Here is a 15,947-nt window from a genome sequence, read left to right on the forward strand (position 1 = left end):
TACATTTCTGATGTTAAACAACCCATAAATGAAAACAGGAATACAATGAGAAATCAGCAGTAAAATTTTGAGGTTACTAGTGGGGAATAAGTAGTTAAGACTTAATTAACAAGCCAATAGACACTGTGGTATTATGTTCTACTGAATAAGCTATTCTGTGAGGAGTTGAATTTATTTCATTGTTTGCTCCTCTCTGTAGCTTTGGTGTTCTGCATTTATTTTTTCCTAGAATTTGCTACCAGAAATTTAAACTAGAACATAGATGTGTGTGCTGTGTGCACACTTGCATATGGTATACATACTATCCACACACATGATACACATACTATATATACATGCACACTTTCTATAGTGTCTGCTGTCCTTTCAACAACTCTACTTTCACAGGACTTGTATTCAATTTATGCTGGGTGCTGGTGTCTTTAGGGGGTGAGGTCTTCCTCAACCCTGTCTGTATTGCTTTGGAAAGTATATTTAACTTTTGCAACACAAAGCCATGCACAGTATGGATACAAGGGCTTTGCATTTACTGTGCTTTCACAAAGCGTGGATGGGTTATAATCCTTTCATATGGGGCTTCCCTTCCACTCGTTGGAGTGGACAGCCTATATATATATGTATGTGTGTGTATATATATATATATACACACACACACACACAGAGCTGTACAACAGCTCCTCTACCCATGAAGGAGTGAGGATATGGAAAGAAGCAATGGGAAGACACAGAAGAAATAATGCTGCAACTGCCACCTTTTGATTTCCATATGCTGTGGAAGGGACTGAGGAAGGAAGGGGTGAAACGCGATTAATAGTTTTGAGCACATATATTATGAGTGGCTTACTGAGTGCAAGTAACTGGTTCTTTGCTTTGCTGCTCTATGGTGCTTCTAGTTAGGGTGGGGAATATAGATGCCTGGCTTTATTTTATGTACTGATACAGATAGACTGATGCTGGAAATGCAGATTTCCTAGCCAGTGTTTTGTGGAAGAGAACTTTGAGAGAAAGGAGCTCATGTGCAGTTTCTCCCAAGAACTGAGCACTGCTGCAGATCTCAACCACTCTTTTCATGAGCAAGGTGACGTTTTCTTGATTCTTACACCTTCTCTGGTGAAGCACCAAGATACCCAAAATCCTGAACCATAACCTGTTTCCTTCCTCCCCACGAAAGCCTGAAAAATATTTACCACAAATCAGACCAAAATTCCCTAGCAAAGCAAGGCACTGAATAGCACAAATTTCTCTCCCAGAGGAAACAATAAATGATGATTGTTAGTTATGTTGCTTTAGGTGCTGCTGGGAAGTCCGTGGACGCTACAGAAATGAGCCCGTTGCACAACTAAAATGTGTTATTTCATCTCCTTGTTTCTCTACAGGGACAGGTCTAGGGTTACTTTGATTTTTGAATGCTGAGGGCCAGTTTGGGGCACAACACATATCAGTGAGCAGATGAGATGACAGCAGTGGATCACAAAAAATAAGACTGACTTGACTTTTCCAGCTAACGTCCATTTTGTTCTAACATTGCTGATGCAAACAGCATAGTCATTATATTACATTAATCAGTACAAATATATGGCTGGGCAAGAAGGAATGTGTCCTCATCAGTAAAGGTGTAAGTGATAAGAAGGTGAAGACTGAAGAGGTTGTTGCATTATGCCATTGATGGACAGATAGGATGTGTACAGTTTCTTGACTGCAAGTGCTTCCTGTATATTCCATCATTTCACTAAAACGAGCATTAAAACGCTTTAATTCACAATTTATCTTTTCAAACAACATTTTAACATCGCAGTTATTCTGTTTATTGAGAAATCAATCTTCCTTTTTGTTGATCTGCATATTTGACAATAATTAAGGAAATGTATGTCTTAATCCTTTGAGCAAGTAATTGATTTTATTCAACTGCTTGTTCAGCAATATTGTTCAGAATAACATACTGTCTTCTAAGGTTAGTTATGTGAGTTAGTGCTGGTGAAAGTTGATAAGCAAATAGCTCTGATCTCAAGTCCTCAGGTTCGTGAAGAATTTGCGTAGTACTATGCAAAATAACCCTGAAGGTTTTCTGCTTTTCTGCTGTATTGGTTGTTCTCCAGCTTCCACGGCCCACTTCATGTGGAAAAGTGTCAGGGCTGACTGGTGTATCACAGTGTGATACCTGATTGTGATGTTGGTCTTCTAGCTGTCCTACATAAACTGTGTCTCTCAGAAGCCTTTTTTTTTGGGTGTGTGTGTGTGGTAGGCTGTTTGTTTGTTTGTTTTTAAGATCTGGGGTCTTGGACTTTAGGTATAAAATTTACCCTCTTCAGAGTCTCCAATGTGCAAACCAGAGAGGTGAGAGGAAAGAGTGGCCTGAAGGATCTGGGACAGCCACCATCTGGTTATTTGATTCATCACACCTGAACACTTAGGGAAAGAGAAACAACATGGTGGTGAAGAAGTAAAGAAAAGCATAAATTATACTTTACTCCGCTACCCAGTGAAACTGGGAATTCTGGATATTCAGAGAAGACTCTGAATATCCAGAGTCTTACACCACTTTCATCTTTTGGGATTACAGCAGGAATTGACTGTGTAGTGAAACTGATTCTGTGGATGGTACAGGAAGGCTTTGGGTGCAGTCGGGTGGTCCAAGGCAGTCCATGCCCTGAACGTTTTGCAGTATGCTGAGGGCACAGCAGATTACATAACCCGTAAAGAAACCTGTGATGTAAGGTGTTTTTCAGTGACATTTTTCACAAGTAAGTGAAGAGGGATTTCTTGTAGAAACCGTACAAATGGGCATTCTGTGGTAATTGGGGAGCTGCTGTTACATCCAACTAAAGATATTTGTAAGGGGTGTAATTTTGTCATCGCAAACTGGGGGCAGTTGTCTCTGGCCTGGAACTGACATAATTGATGGGATGATGGAACAGTTGCTTTGCTAGTACTGTATGTGCCCTCTTGTGGTAATTTTGGTCCTTTTCCTCTTGTGATACACTGTAAGATTTACTTTGTTTACTGCTGAGGATGGTCAGTATGTCACAGGGTCACAGTGAGAAAAGTAACTGGAAATCACAAGCCAGAAATGGAAGTGAGGGGAGAAGTAAAAAATTTAAGCCCAGACCATTCCAATTTTTGTATTTTTTCTATAACTACAAATACCTGTGCATGCTCTTACTTGTAACAATCTTCTCTTTAGAAAAATCAGCTTTCCCAGTTTATGCTGAAATGTCTCCAGATGATGCAGAATTAGCTGATAGTAATACCGTCTCTGGAAACCCTGCTGGCAGCACAGAGGATGCTAGGGCAAAGGGAGGGTTTGGAGGGATGCATCTGGAACTATTGCCATCCTGTTGCTAACGCAGCCAGACAGCTATGCATTGTGCTTTTTGGATCAGCTTGTAGTCTGCTCAAACTCAGTGTGGTCTAGAAGACTAAGAAGGAGACACAGAAGTAACAATCTTTAACAGAGCCCTCCTATGGGAGCCTGACTTCACCAAAGGATCCTGGAGTGTAACTGCAGGTAGAGTACTGCATATTAAACACTGCTCAGTAAAGGCAGCTAGTGGCATGTTGCTAAGTCCCCCTTTAGACCTCGAAATTTGTGTTAAAAATGTGTCAGTAGACTCCTGGTAGGTCTTTTCTGCCTTACTAAACTTTGCCTGGTCTGTAGTTCTAAATAACATATGCTGGATTATCAGATTTCCAGTGGTTCAGTAAAGCTTTTATATGCAGGTGTTAGTTCCAATTACTCAAAAGTCTACCATCTCACACTCTTAGTTGTGTGGTGGATTTGGGTTTTTTTGTTTAGTTTGCTTCCTGCTCTTTTGTGGACTTTCGGCCAAATAATACAACATATATTGGCTGTATTAGAAGGCTCAGAATACAATTTTATACTAAAGCTTGTGCAGCTTGGAATGACAATTTTGCCCCTCCCCTCTCCCCCTTAGTAATAAATAGGTAACCTTATTCTTGCCATTCCCACCCCACTTAAGAGAAGAATATAGCTGTCTGCTATCTGAAGACATATTTGTAAAATAGCCTGTCATGCTGACTGGTGTTGTGATACATTTATATAATGAGAGGTTTCATATCAAAGCAGAATTGTAAGGAGGTTGAAGTGGTGTTGCCTTGGCAACCTCTGAGTCTTACGGTCTTTGTGGTATAAATCAAACGCTAATTAAGGACCCGATTCAGTATTCTTTATGTATTCAAAATACCTATTGACAACAGTTTGAGGTTTGAATGGAAGGGAAAACAAGACCTCCAGTTGGTTATATTAATAATGTTTGCCCTGTATATTTTGGAAGAACAAGAGAAAAATGACATAGACTATAACCGCCACATTAAATGCAGTAAACCCAGCTTTATGCATAAGAAAGGTCCCCAGCATGTCACTGCAAGTCTATTTCCACTTGGGATTTGTGTGTAAAATGTTATTTGAATGCTTGGCATCCTTGTGTACTATATTTTGAGTTTTTCTTACACTTGAACAAAACCCCAGTATTTTAATGTGGGTGCTTGAAAAGTAATGATAGAGACCCATTTCTATGAATGTTACTTACATGAGTAATTATTACAGTAACAAGTAGCCTACTTACTCTAGCATCTAATTCTGTTTGACACAAGTTTCTGTGGAGGGCCACGGAAAATCAATGGTAGAATTTACACAGAAGTATATGGGAGTATGGCTAAATCATTGGCTTCTATGACAAGGTGACCTGCGCAGTGGATGAGGGAAAGGCTGTGGATGTTGTCTATTTAGACTTCAGTAAAGCCTTTGGCACCATCTCCCACAGCATTGTCCTGGAAAAACTGGCTGCTTGTGGCTGGGATGGGTCTACTCTACACTGGGTAAGAGCTGGCTGGCTGGCTGAGCCCAGACTGATAGGAAATGGAGTTACATCCAGGTGGCAGCCCGACACAAGTGGTGTTCCCCAGGGCTCAGCACTGGGGGCCAGTCCTATTCAGTATCTTTATCGATGATCTGGACGAGTGGATTGAGTGCATCCTCAGTGAGTTTGCAGATGACACCAAGTTGGGAAGGAGTGTTGATCTGCTGGAGGCCAGGAAGGCTCTGCAGAGGGATCTGGACAGACAGGCTGGACTGATGGGCCAAGGCCAATTGTATGAGGCTCACCAAGGCTCAGTGCTGGGTCCTGCACTTGGGTCACAACAACCCCAGGCAGTGCTACAGGCTTGGGGAAGGGTGGCTGGAAAGCTGCCCAGTGGAGAAAAGGACCTGGGGGGGCCCAGGCTGAACATGAGCCAGCAGAGTGCCCAGGTGGCCAAGAAGGCCAGTAGCATCCTGGCTTGTATCAGAAATAGTGTGGCCAGCAGGACCCCCTGGAGTGACCTGGAAAGACCTTCCGGGGGGGATGGGTTGTCATTTCAGCAGATCAGATTGGGATCTCCAAAGGGGTTGTCTGAAGAAATTTTGTTTATCGGGGAAATCCTCAGGGTCAACAGAAGCTCTGGATTCATCCTATATAACTTGAGGCAGTTAACCAAGGAAGCTACTTGAGGAGTTGGCACAGTTTCCCTGAATCTTAAACATGGAGAAGGGGAATTCCCAGATCATGACTTAGGCAACCTACAGTCAGAAGCACTCTGGGGAAAGATTGTCAGTCTTCAAGATTCAGGAGAGGATCCTAGCTTGGCTGCTTTAGTTCAGAAACACAAGAAAGAAGAACACAACAATAAATCCTCAGCATGCTGTGTGCTGTTTTAGGCCTCTCTTACAGACTCCTGGAGAGAAGAGCTACAAAATCTCATCCTAATTCAGTGGGCCCAGCTGAATTCTCAGTGTTGTGTTCAAGAGGGGCAGAAATGCAGCATTCTGGGAGAGATGAGAGCAGGAGGCCCGGGGGAGGCAGGTCTGCAGGCAAGGACCTTAGGGGAGAGAGGCACAATAAGCCCTGAAACCACGAAGTGAGTAATACAATAATAACCAGGACTTACGTTGTAGTGTGACTGTTCCTCAGCAGAGGATGGCGCTCAGAAATTTAATAATAAAATAAGCAGTCACTTGTTAAAGTAACATCTCCTCTTATTTTGCAACTAATAGTATATAATACACAGCAGCAGAATAATGTAGTTTAGGTGCATATAAACGACTATTATTGTTAAGAAGAGAGATCTGAGCTCTGATAAATGAGAAGAAACAGTACAGTGCAATATAATAGCAGAGAAAAATTATAGCAGTGTTTCAGTGCCTTGTTAATGAGGGATTTGCACACTTCCCTTTTTAACATCATCTTTTCTGCAGTTTCATATAACTCATCAGTACGAGTGGCTGTAGCTGTTAATTATAAAGATATTTAGCATGACTTTGCCTTGAATGTCTCCTCCGTAGATTTGAGTTATAAGAACACAAAAAAAGATGCCTTTTTAAAAGAATTGTTAATTCAAAATAGAATACTTTGATTTCCTGACTGTAAATCTGCACATAACTGGAATTAATGTCTTTGTTCTCTGTTATATTTATCTTTGCATGTGTACTGAAGTAGTAATGCTAGACTAAGGGGCCAAATGCACTGTTAAAGTCTCATCAGGAGGAGCCGGGATCAATACGTTTCACCTTGACGGTGTCCATCTCACCTTAGCTTTAGACCCAGGTGCTAGCCACACTTCAGTATGTATTTTACATTGCTGGGGTTGTACGCCTGCTTAACTTTCAGCCGCATGTAATGGTTTGTGAGACTGACCTGATTTCATGCGTGCTCTTTTATGGCATGACTGGCATATCAGATGTGTGCATGGGAACAGAAAGGAGGTATATTTGTGTGACTGTATTGTAACCTACAGCACATGTAGTAAGACAAGGTGAGGATGTGAACTGCTTCCAGCCTACGCTTTCTGTAATGGTCCTAAGTGATATTTTAGTAATTCATGATATGGCAATTCAACAAAATAGAGATTTCTGTTCTAGTTCTCTGCTTTGCCCTTCTTCCAGACTGGTTTTTCAGGAGTGGGTAGTACCAGTTGGGCTCCAATTAAAAGCAGTTGTATTCATGCAGAATTTACTTTTTTTAGATTGGTGGTACTGTTTCAACTGAGGCAAGAATCAATATCACTAGATAACCATCCATTTAACTTTAGACCATCTAAGTTCTGTCCTTTTGATAGTTGGCTATTTCTATTCTACCCCTAAGTCCCTCCCTTTCCAGGCTTGTAATATCAGGTGATACCTTGAACTGACAATATTTACATCCCATCCAGCACATCTGGCAGAAAAACATCTCTATTTTAAGAGCACTGTCAGGCAGCTGCTGAAACTACCCCTCAATTCTCGGAACGAAGAGAAGAAACCCAAATAGCTTTGCTGCTGTATGGTTTATTAGCTGAGAGTGCAGGGCAACTTTTGTTAAAGACTTAAAGTTGAGCTGTACATGTTCAAGGCCCGCTGGGCACTGAGGTGTGTTGATCCCCAGTGCTCAGCCTACAGAAACCATCAGAGCTGTGGGGAGGGAGTCTGCTGCATCTCCATGTGTTGCATTTAGGCTGAACAAGGATTTCATCTTTCCCGAGCCACCTGCAGAGCAAGATTGCTCACATCTCTGGAGGTGAAGTAGGTTTCACAGTAGCTGTTTCTTGCTTGAAATCCTTTTAAGGGTGATGGAGGGTCCAATAATTTCTCTGTGTGGCAATACACATGATGGCATGAAATGAAGCTGGGGGGGATAGACAAAGTGAAGAAGAATATTGTGACGAAATAAAATCATGACAGTGTGACAGATTCAAAGTAAAGGACGAAGCCTTCGAGGGAGATCAGTGCAAGATGTATTTTCATCGGAGTATGTAATGCTCTGTGAAAGTACCTTAGCTAGCTCAGGTACTGGGAGTGGTATAGCTACACAGAAGTGTGGTACTTAATTCAGGTTAACTAATTAGTCCTTGTGAGATAGTTTTTAACTTGACTCTTCTCTCAGAACCCAACTAAATCACGTATGATAGTGGGGTATGTTTTGTGTGGGTGTACTCCCTTCTTACAGGGGAAGCATAGGTTCCACTTGTCCAATGTCGTACAAATTTTGTATACTGCCTTGCTAAAACTTGGGGGTCATTGCAGCTTTCAGTTCAGATATAGAAAAAAAAACAACCCACAAGCTGATTTCAAACCTTTGCATGGTTAAAAGTTTCACACTCAATAAATCTTTCTGTTTACATTTAGGAAGCATCTAAAAAGCCTTATTTTCGAACTGAAAGATCAACAAAGGCTGTGGGGATTCAGTGGGACTGCATTCACCACTTTATTGCCACAGATAAAGGGTGCTTAAGCACTGCATAAGTGCTTCTTGCTATTTCTGTGTGAACAAAGTACGATTTAATTTGTATGGCTTCCAAATAGATACAGCATGTTATCCAGAGCAGTGGACATTTTGCATCTGTTGTTTTGAGTCTCACAGACTGTAGAAGGACCGAGAAGGTAAAACTAAAACCCATTTCTTTTCCGGAAAAGGGATTTTTTGGGGGGATTAAGTGGAAGTGGCATGGTTCTTATAAATTAAATAGGCAGTTGGTGACATACCTCAGAAAATAGTTTATCTGTGTGTGTGAAGAATTGAAAAAGTAATGTTCCCAATTTGGAGATAATGGTCATTTTGATTAAAGGGTTATACTAAGGTAAAACTAGGTTATTTACTAGGGTAAAAAAAGCATTGGAATGGTATATCCTACTACGAATGACCAAGGTAGAAAAGAACAATAGGCAAACCCAGCTAATCTAGAAACTGAGTCAACTCTATGACATTTTTAAAGAGCAAGTATTGATCTATTTTCAGAGTATAGGAAGCCGAAGGGAATTTACATTGAATCTGTCCCACTAGTGAGCCCTTGTTACGTATTTGAAAGGCAGGTAAAGTAATGATGAATTATCAATATTCTACAGATGAAGAAAATAAGGAAAAAAAGGCATGGATAGAAGAGTTTATCCTCTGTTTTTGCACAAAGAGCACTTCAGCATGTCATCCTTATTTGTAGCTCTCATCATTTCCCAGTAATGTAATAAAAATAAACATGTCTGTCTTAGTCATGTTGCCACACAGAACAGTATTGCATTTTTGTTCATTACTGCTATAGAAATGAAAAATTTCATGTTTGGTAATGCAACATGACACGGTGAGACTTTTTAGAATTGTTCATAGGTGCTTTTTGAATGTAAATGTGTGTATCATGAATAAGAGTGCTCATATGGATGCATGTATATGATTATTTATTTACATATTGGAATACTGTAAAAGAAAATTATTATTGAAAAGGGACAGGGTGGAGTAAGGCATACTGTTACTGAAATAACTAGATTCTTGGAAAAACTTGTTAACAGAATCACAGAACAGTTGAGGTTGGAAGGGGTCTGTGGAGGTCATCTTCTCCAAGCCCGCTGCTCAGGCAGGGACAGCTGGAGTTGGTTGCCCAGGCAGGACCATGTCCAGGTGGTTTTTAAGTATCTCAAGGATGGAGACTCCATAATCTCCCTGGGGAACTTGTGTCAGTGTAAAGTCACCTTCACAGTGGAAAAAGTGTTTGCTGATGTTCAGAGGGAACATCCAGTATTTCAGTTTCTGCCCATTGCCTCAGGTTCTACCACGGGGCATCACTTGAAAGAGCCTGGCTCCGTCCCCTTTGCACCCTCCCTTCAGGTGTTTACGTACACTGATGAGATCCCCCCCAAGCCTTCTCTTCTCTAGGCTGAACAGTCCCAGCTCTCTCAGCCTTTCCTCACAGGGGAGATGCTCCGGTCCCTTAATAGTTTTTGTGGCCCTTCACTGGACTCTCTCCAGTATGTCCATGTTTCTCTTGTACTGGGGAGCCCAGGACTGGATGCGGTACTCCAGGTGCAGCCTCACTGTTGCGAGTAGAGGGGAAGGATCACCTCCCTCGACCTGCTGGCAGTGCTTTGCCTAGTGCAGCCCAGGCTACCCCTGCTGCCTTCGTGGCAAGGGCACGTTGCTAGCTCATGTTCAACTTGGTGTCCACCAGGTCCCCTGTGTCCTCTTCTGCCAAGCTGCTTCCCAGCTGGGTGATGCCTGGCATTTAATGGTGCATGGGTTGTTCCTCCCCACAGGCAGGATTTCTTATTTCCCTTTGAACTTCATGAGGTACTTGTCAGCCCGTTTCTCTGGCCTCTGTAGTCTGCATGTTCCGGTTCCTCTTAAACCTGGTGAATATTTTTGCTGTCTTAATAGTCTTTGGCTATTTCTAGGGAAAAAAAAACCAACCCACCCAAAACAAACCCACAACCCTACAAAAGCACACACAACCATATTACTCGTGAATATACACTTCCCAAGAAATGCTAACCTCCAAATCTATGGTTTATTTTTTGACAAAAACACAGTATACATTCTTAGTCTATTTGCAGTCAAATATTTTCTGTTCTGAGCTATGGCAAGTTGCTGCACTCTTGATGTATTCTGTTGGTTTCAGCTAGTGCATCCAGATTCTTGACTGCAGAGTACTTGTCTGCCCAAACATCATGTATTTTCCTCTGCTTAAATAGGACTAAGTACTCTTCTTTGCTTCAGTTTGGAGTTGGAGCATATTGACTTATATTTTAAATAGCCTTTTTTTGCCTGCCAGTGAAGAGAACTGCTTTTAATAAGAAAGCAGAGTTTGAAGACTCTCAACAGAGTTAATTTAGTTCTAGTTGACCCTATTGACTATGTTCTTATAAAGCAGCACCGTGCTCCTGCATATCTGTGCACCCCTTCATTATGTTCTGTCAGTGCCATATGCACATTAATAACCAACAATGGAAGAAAAAAAAAAAGTTTTTAGAGGCTGAACTCCAAACTACCGCTTTTCTGAAGGTGTCATAGATCATGTTTAATAGCCTGTGGATCAAAATGAAACCTAATATACATCAGAGGGGAACTCAATAATTGAAGCATCCTGGGAATGCCTAAGTACTCGAGTCTTGAGGTCACTAGAAGCTTCATTCTGTGCTCAGTTTTTACCTGAATAAAGGCTGTCTCCTCCCTCCATCATCTTTTCTTTTTGTAACAAATTTTAATGCACTGGTTTAAATTATTTTATCTGGTGTTTAGGGGAACAATGAACTCCATTTTCTTTCCCTTCCACCCCCTAATTTTCTGTGGAATGAGGAAAACAGTCATTCAGAGGCATTAGCATTTCAGAGTGTCTTCAGTACACTCGACTCACGGCTGTCTGTGTCTGTGCTGGGTGTCTGCAGAACGGTCCCACAGGGGCACTGAACACGTTCTCTGGGTCTGTGAAGCTGATCGGCACACCAGCTCTGAATTTACTGCTTTCATATGAAGAAGCCCTGGGGGCTCTCTGAAGGATCCTAACTGGTCCCTTGGTGATGAGAACACAATAATTTGCTAACCCTGGGGCTGCACAGGTGGTATTGTGGGGGTATGGGGAGCATGTATAGTCTCGTCTCAGGAAAGCAGCAATCACAGAATGGTTTTGTGGACTTGGTTCTCTGTGGTTTGCCCAGGGGATAAATTCTGTTCTTCTGTGAAGGTGGTGGAAAGAAGGTTGACTTTTGCAGCATCCTGCTGACAGAGAAAAAAAAAAAAAAAAAAAAATTGGAATGAAACTGTAGGAAGCCTGGCCAGATTGAGACCCTTGGACTTTTCTTGAGTTGTCATGATGGGGGCTCCTGTGCCAGGGCTGCATGGTGTGATTGTAGCAGAACTCTGCTGGTGTGGGCCATGCTGGCTGATCCAGAGCCCCTGGGGTCAGAGGTAGCCATGCAGCTCAATCAGCTCCATCTCATGGTGAGCAGTGGTGCTCCTTGAGGACCATCGTTGTTTCACCTTGTGCTTCTAAGCTGCTCCTAGAGCTGCCCTTCCTGCAGCTGTCCAAGCTGTGGCTTCCTGCGAGGATTTTGGTATGCAGTGCAGAGGATCAGGAGTTTTGTCTTTTCTGTTATACAGTGGGAGTTTGAACGAATAGGGTTGATGACTGAGGAACGTGAAGGAGGGAATAACAGATGATTTTTAGGTGAGCACTTCCAGTGAATGTTTTAGGGTACACCAGGGACTGATGAGGTGACTGCCTGGCAGAGCTGCTGGTTTGATACATGATGATTATATATTCCTTATCCTTGCTAATAATTGATATTTCAATGCTGAAGGATATGTGTAGGGTAAAAGTAACATCTGCCCCTCCTGTCGGTCCTTTGCACAGGATGAATCTCATTGAGAGTGAAAGCAAAGAACATGGCCAAACAAATATTATTTTCAGCAGTTGTTTAATTGTTAGTGTATGATTTTTCATGTTTTTGCACGCAGCAAGACTACAATGTATAATGAAAGCCACCACTTTCTTGGTTGGCATCTTTTTAAGTGCAGCCTCTCCCTCTGCAAGGCTGTGGTAACAGGAGCCGCTCTGAATGCTTTAAATGCCTTATAAAGGTACTTGAGTATCAGAAATTGTGGGTGGGCTAAATGATGATCTCATGAATGATAAATGAGTGCTGGTGTGGTCTGTTGGTTGTGGCTTTTTAAATGAACCCTTTCTACACTACACAATAAAGTTTTCTCCATTTACAAATATTTCTGGTGGCATCACGACCATTGCGCCCTGCTAGCTAGTACCTGCCGTGGTTTCTGAATGAACCAAGTGTTTTCTAGTATTCTGTTGGGTTTGGTATGTTTAGTAAATAACAGCAATGAATTGGCTGTAGTGCAGTAATAGTGATTACAAGATAAATAGCACAGTGATTTTTTTGGTCATTTTATAGGGAATTGGACAGAAGGAAAATAAAATCTTTTGAGTTTCACCCTTAATTAATGGCCCCCTATAGCATGAGTTACTATGTATTTGAAGGGAAATGAGTTATCTTTCTGTCTTATCAGCTAGAAAACAGAAGCTGCCTGACAGTGTAAGCCTTTATCTCACAGAAAGGTAAACTTTTGCTGTAGTCTGAAACGTGGGTGATAGGTTAAACGAGTGTTGAAATTATCTGGGAAAATATTTAATTGTATTTGTTATATCAGGCGTAAGTAGGGAACTCCCATGTCAGGTGGATTTGCAAAGGATGCGGCCACTTGGGCATATGCAGCATTTCTAGAAAAGAATGACAAACATACCTGGGTTACAAATATTTGAACAGAGAATTGTTTAGTTTTTGTTTCAGGGTACAAATGGAACATTTATGGCTTTGCAAATCTGCTTATGTTGGACAGCTTACACAGATTTTGTGGAAGAGTGGTAGTGCATGGAAGTGTCCTTACTTTGTTCCTGGTAATCCAAAAGGTGTGTTTCTTGGGCACCAGAATAGGAGTGCAAGAGGAAAGCATTTCCTCTTTGTCAAAGAAGAGCAATGAAGCTGTTATACTTTCCCTGCCATTCCCACCCTTTCCTGCTGCTTCCTGCAGCCGCAGCTGTTTACCAGTACAGTGTTTGTGCTCTTACTCTTTGAACAGACCAGGTGTGCTGGGAGAGATGCGTCTGGACAGGGGATGCGGTTCCTCTCCCCTTTTCCTCTTTCGGGCAGAGCAGATGAGCCAGTGCAGTCAGTCTGGAGGTGTGTGGGAAGGCATCAGCTGGCTTTACTTTTTTGCCTTGAAAGTACACTTCAACTGAATTGAGCCTACCAGACAGGAATGCACTAGCTATTGTTCAACAAACTTCAGGTTGGTGCATGTGACTTATGAAAATAAAAGAACAAACTAACATACGTGTTTGCAGCTGATTTGCATCTAGCCATAAAACTGAAGCCTAGAATCAAAAAGAGCTTAATGACAGGAGGAATTACCTGGCCACCTCTGTATTTTGGGGACTTTTCTCTGGGTAGCCCAGTGACTTTTGTATAAGCACATCTTCTAGAAAGGCATCTATTCTTGACTGGAAAATACCAAGGAACGGTAAAACTGCCATCTTCCTCTGCATCTTTTTTCAATGGCTAATTAGCCTTCCTGTATGAAAGGAGATTGATGGAGAAGGGAGGAAAACAGGTGGTGAAAAAATATCTTTCCACACAAAACTAGCCTCTATTTTTTCCCTTTTTGCATGCTCATAAGCTATCATTAAGTCACCTCTCATTCTTTTATTTATAAATGAAGTAGATTCACATCTTTAAGTCTTCATTAGCCGTTGAATCGTTTCTGTGGCTGTCATCAGCATCCTGCCAGGTTTTCATTATCATTTGGGGCAAAAAAAAAAAAAAAAAAAAAGCAAACAGCTGACCTATGTATTTTTTGCCAGCACCTGAGTTTTCACTACTGTATGTGGAGATAAAATTGCCTCCTTAATGCCTGTGCACTTGTTTATAAAATTGTGGATCTTATTAACTTTTTTTCCTTCTACTGTATTTCTCTGGGAGCTCAAGCTGATGAGACTTGGTAAAATATATATATATTGTGATAACAAATGCTGAAATGAAAAACTTGTGTGTATAAATGACTATTTCAAGAGCAAAATAAATTATCAAGGCAACTTAGGGTTTTTTTTTCATATTGGCCCATGGAAAATGGACTGATGTCCCAGTATAACCAGTGGTCCTAGGATCTGGGGTTCTGTGTGTAAGAGCAGCCCTGACTGTTTTAAAGCATCCACATAAATGACCTAATTACAAAACTTGGTAGCCTGTCTCTTGACAGACTTTTTGAAGCTGATTTTGTTTCTGATGTAGAGTGAAAACAATTGCAGGGAAGTAGTTTTCTTGCCAGGAAGGGCTCTTGGCTTCTGATGTGTGACTTGGAAGCTCATATGAGTTTTGTTTTATTGTTGACTGTTACAGTCTTTTCAGAGTCATTGTTTTTGGGATGCTCATCCATTCTGAGCTGCCTGTGTTTGTTTTCCCTACATGCACAACTTTACCTTTTGGCTGTATTGAGAAGCCGTTGCTAGAGTAGGTTTGAGCACTCCAGATGTGTGCGATGGCTTGTCTTCCTCAGTTTTCTGTTTTTAGGAGTCTCTCACGTGCAAATGGTATCGGCTGTTGTTTATTGACTTCCAGAAAACCAACAATGAGAATTAGCATCAAGGATAATCCTGATCTCCGTGGAACCTCACTAGCAGCAGCATTTGATTGACGCCCTATTTACTACATGTGGAGATATGCTAGTTATTCAAATCTTTCTTAGTTTTACTGTATTGCTAATGTGTGATTCTAATTTTTTTGTGCTGTTGCTGTGTGAATTGTTCCTATTTTTCATCTAAATGGCTTGTGCAAGGCTTTCTTATTAATGCTGTATGTGCAAGTAAATCATCAAGAAAACTTGTAGTATCAGCAAAATAATGAAGGGGGGCTGACCAAAAAAAATGGTGTTTGGCAAAGGTAACTGAACACGAAACATTAAATTTTTAATCTGTTTCGATCAATTTTAAAATTACTATATGTACTTATATTCTTGCCCTTGAATTCATTATAAATGAAATCTGGTATGAGTATTTCTTTTTTTGTAACTTCATATTGGTTTAAGCATCCTTATTTCACTAGGTCTGTCTCTTTACCACTTCTAGTACTGGTGCTTGCTTTCTGAAATTTCCATGGTATCCCCAAGATTATCCAAAGATTCAGTGAGTCTTTTTTAACCTTGGATACAAGCCATCCAGGCTTGTAGATCTAAAAATTTGCCCTCAGTAGATCTTTAACATCCCAGTAGCTGCTGATGGCTTGGAAAGTTCATCAGATTTGTGGTAGGAATCATTCCCTGCAGAAACTGAAAGCTTTTTGAACACTTTTAGCTTGCCTGCATTTTTAATTATTAACCATAGGTAGGGCTTCACTTGTTGGTAATGTACATACTGAAGTGTTTCTTCTTTCCTTAGTCCTGTCAATCAAGGATTTCTTTTCCTTCTGATAAATTTTCTTCGTGTCACGTTTGTATTGATTGCTATCTGATACACTTTCCCCTTTCAACTTGTTAAATATTACTTTGCTACCTTCGCTTTGCCAATAAACCAGGATGGACTTTTAGATAAAGCTGTCTTCTTTCTTGACTGAAGGATTGCAGCTTTTGGCCATCTAATCTCTTCTTAAAGAC

General features: G+C 41.2%; 1 protein-coding gene across 1 annotated transcript in view; it reads left to right on the forward strand.

Annotated features, from left to right (window-relative positions):
- The window catches only part of GADL1 (glutamate decarboxylase like 1), an 85,536-nt gene that overhangs the window by 47,376 nt on the left and 22,213 nt on the right, over positions 1-15,947 (forward strand). The window lies entirely within an intron of this gene.

The sequence above is a fragment of the Falco rusticolus genome, chromosome 4, assembly GCF_015220075.1.
Source record: "Falco rusticolus isolate bFalRus1 chromosome 4, bFalRus1.pri, whole genome shotgun sequence".
In the NCBI taxonomy this organism is placed as follows: Eukaryota; Metazoa; Chordata; class Aves; order Falconiformes; family Falconidae; genus Falco; species Falco rusticolus.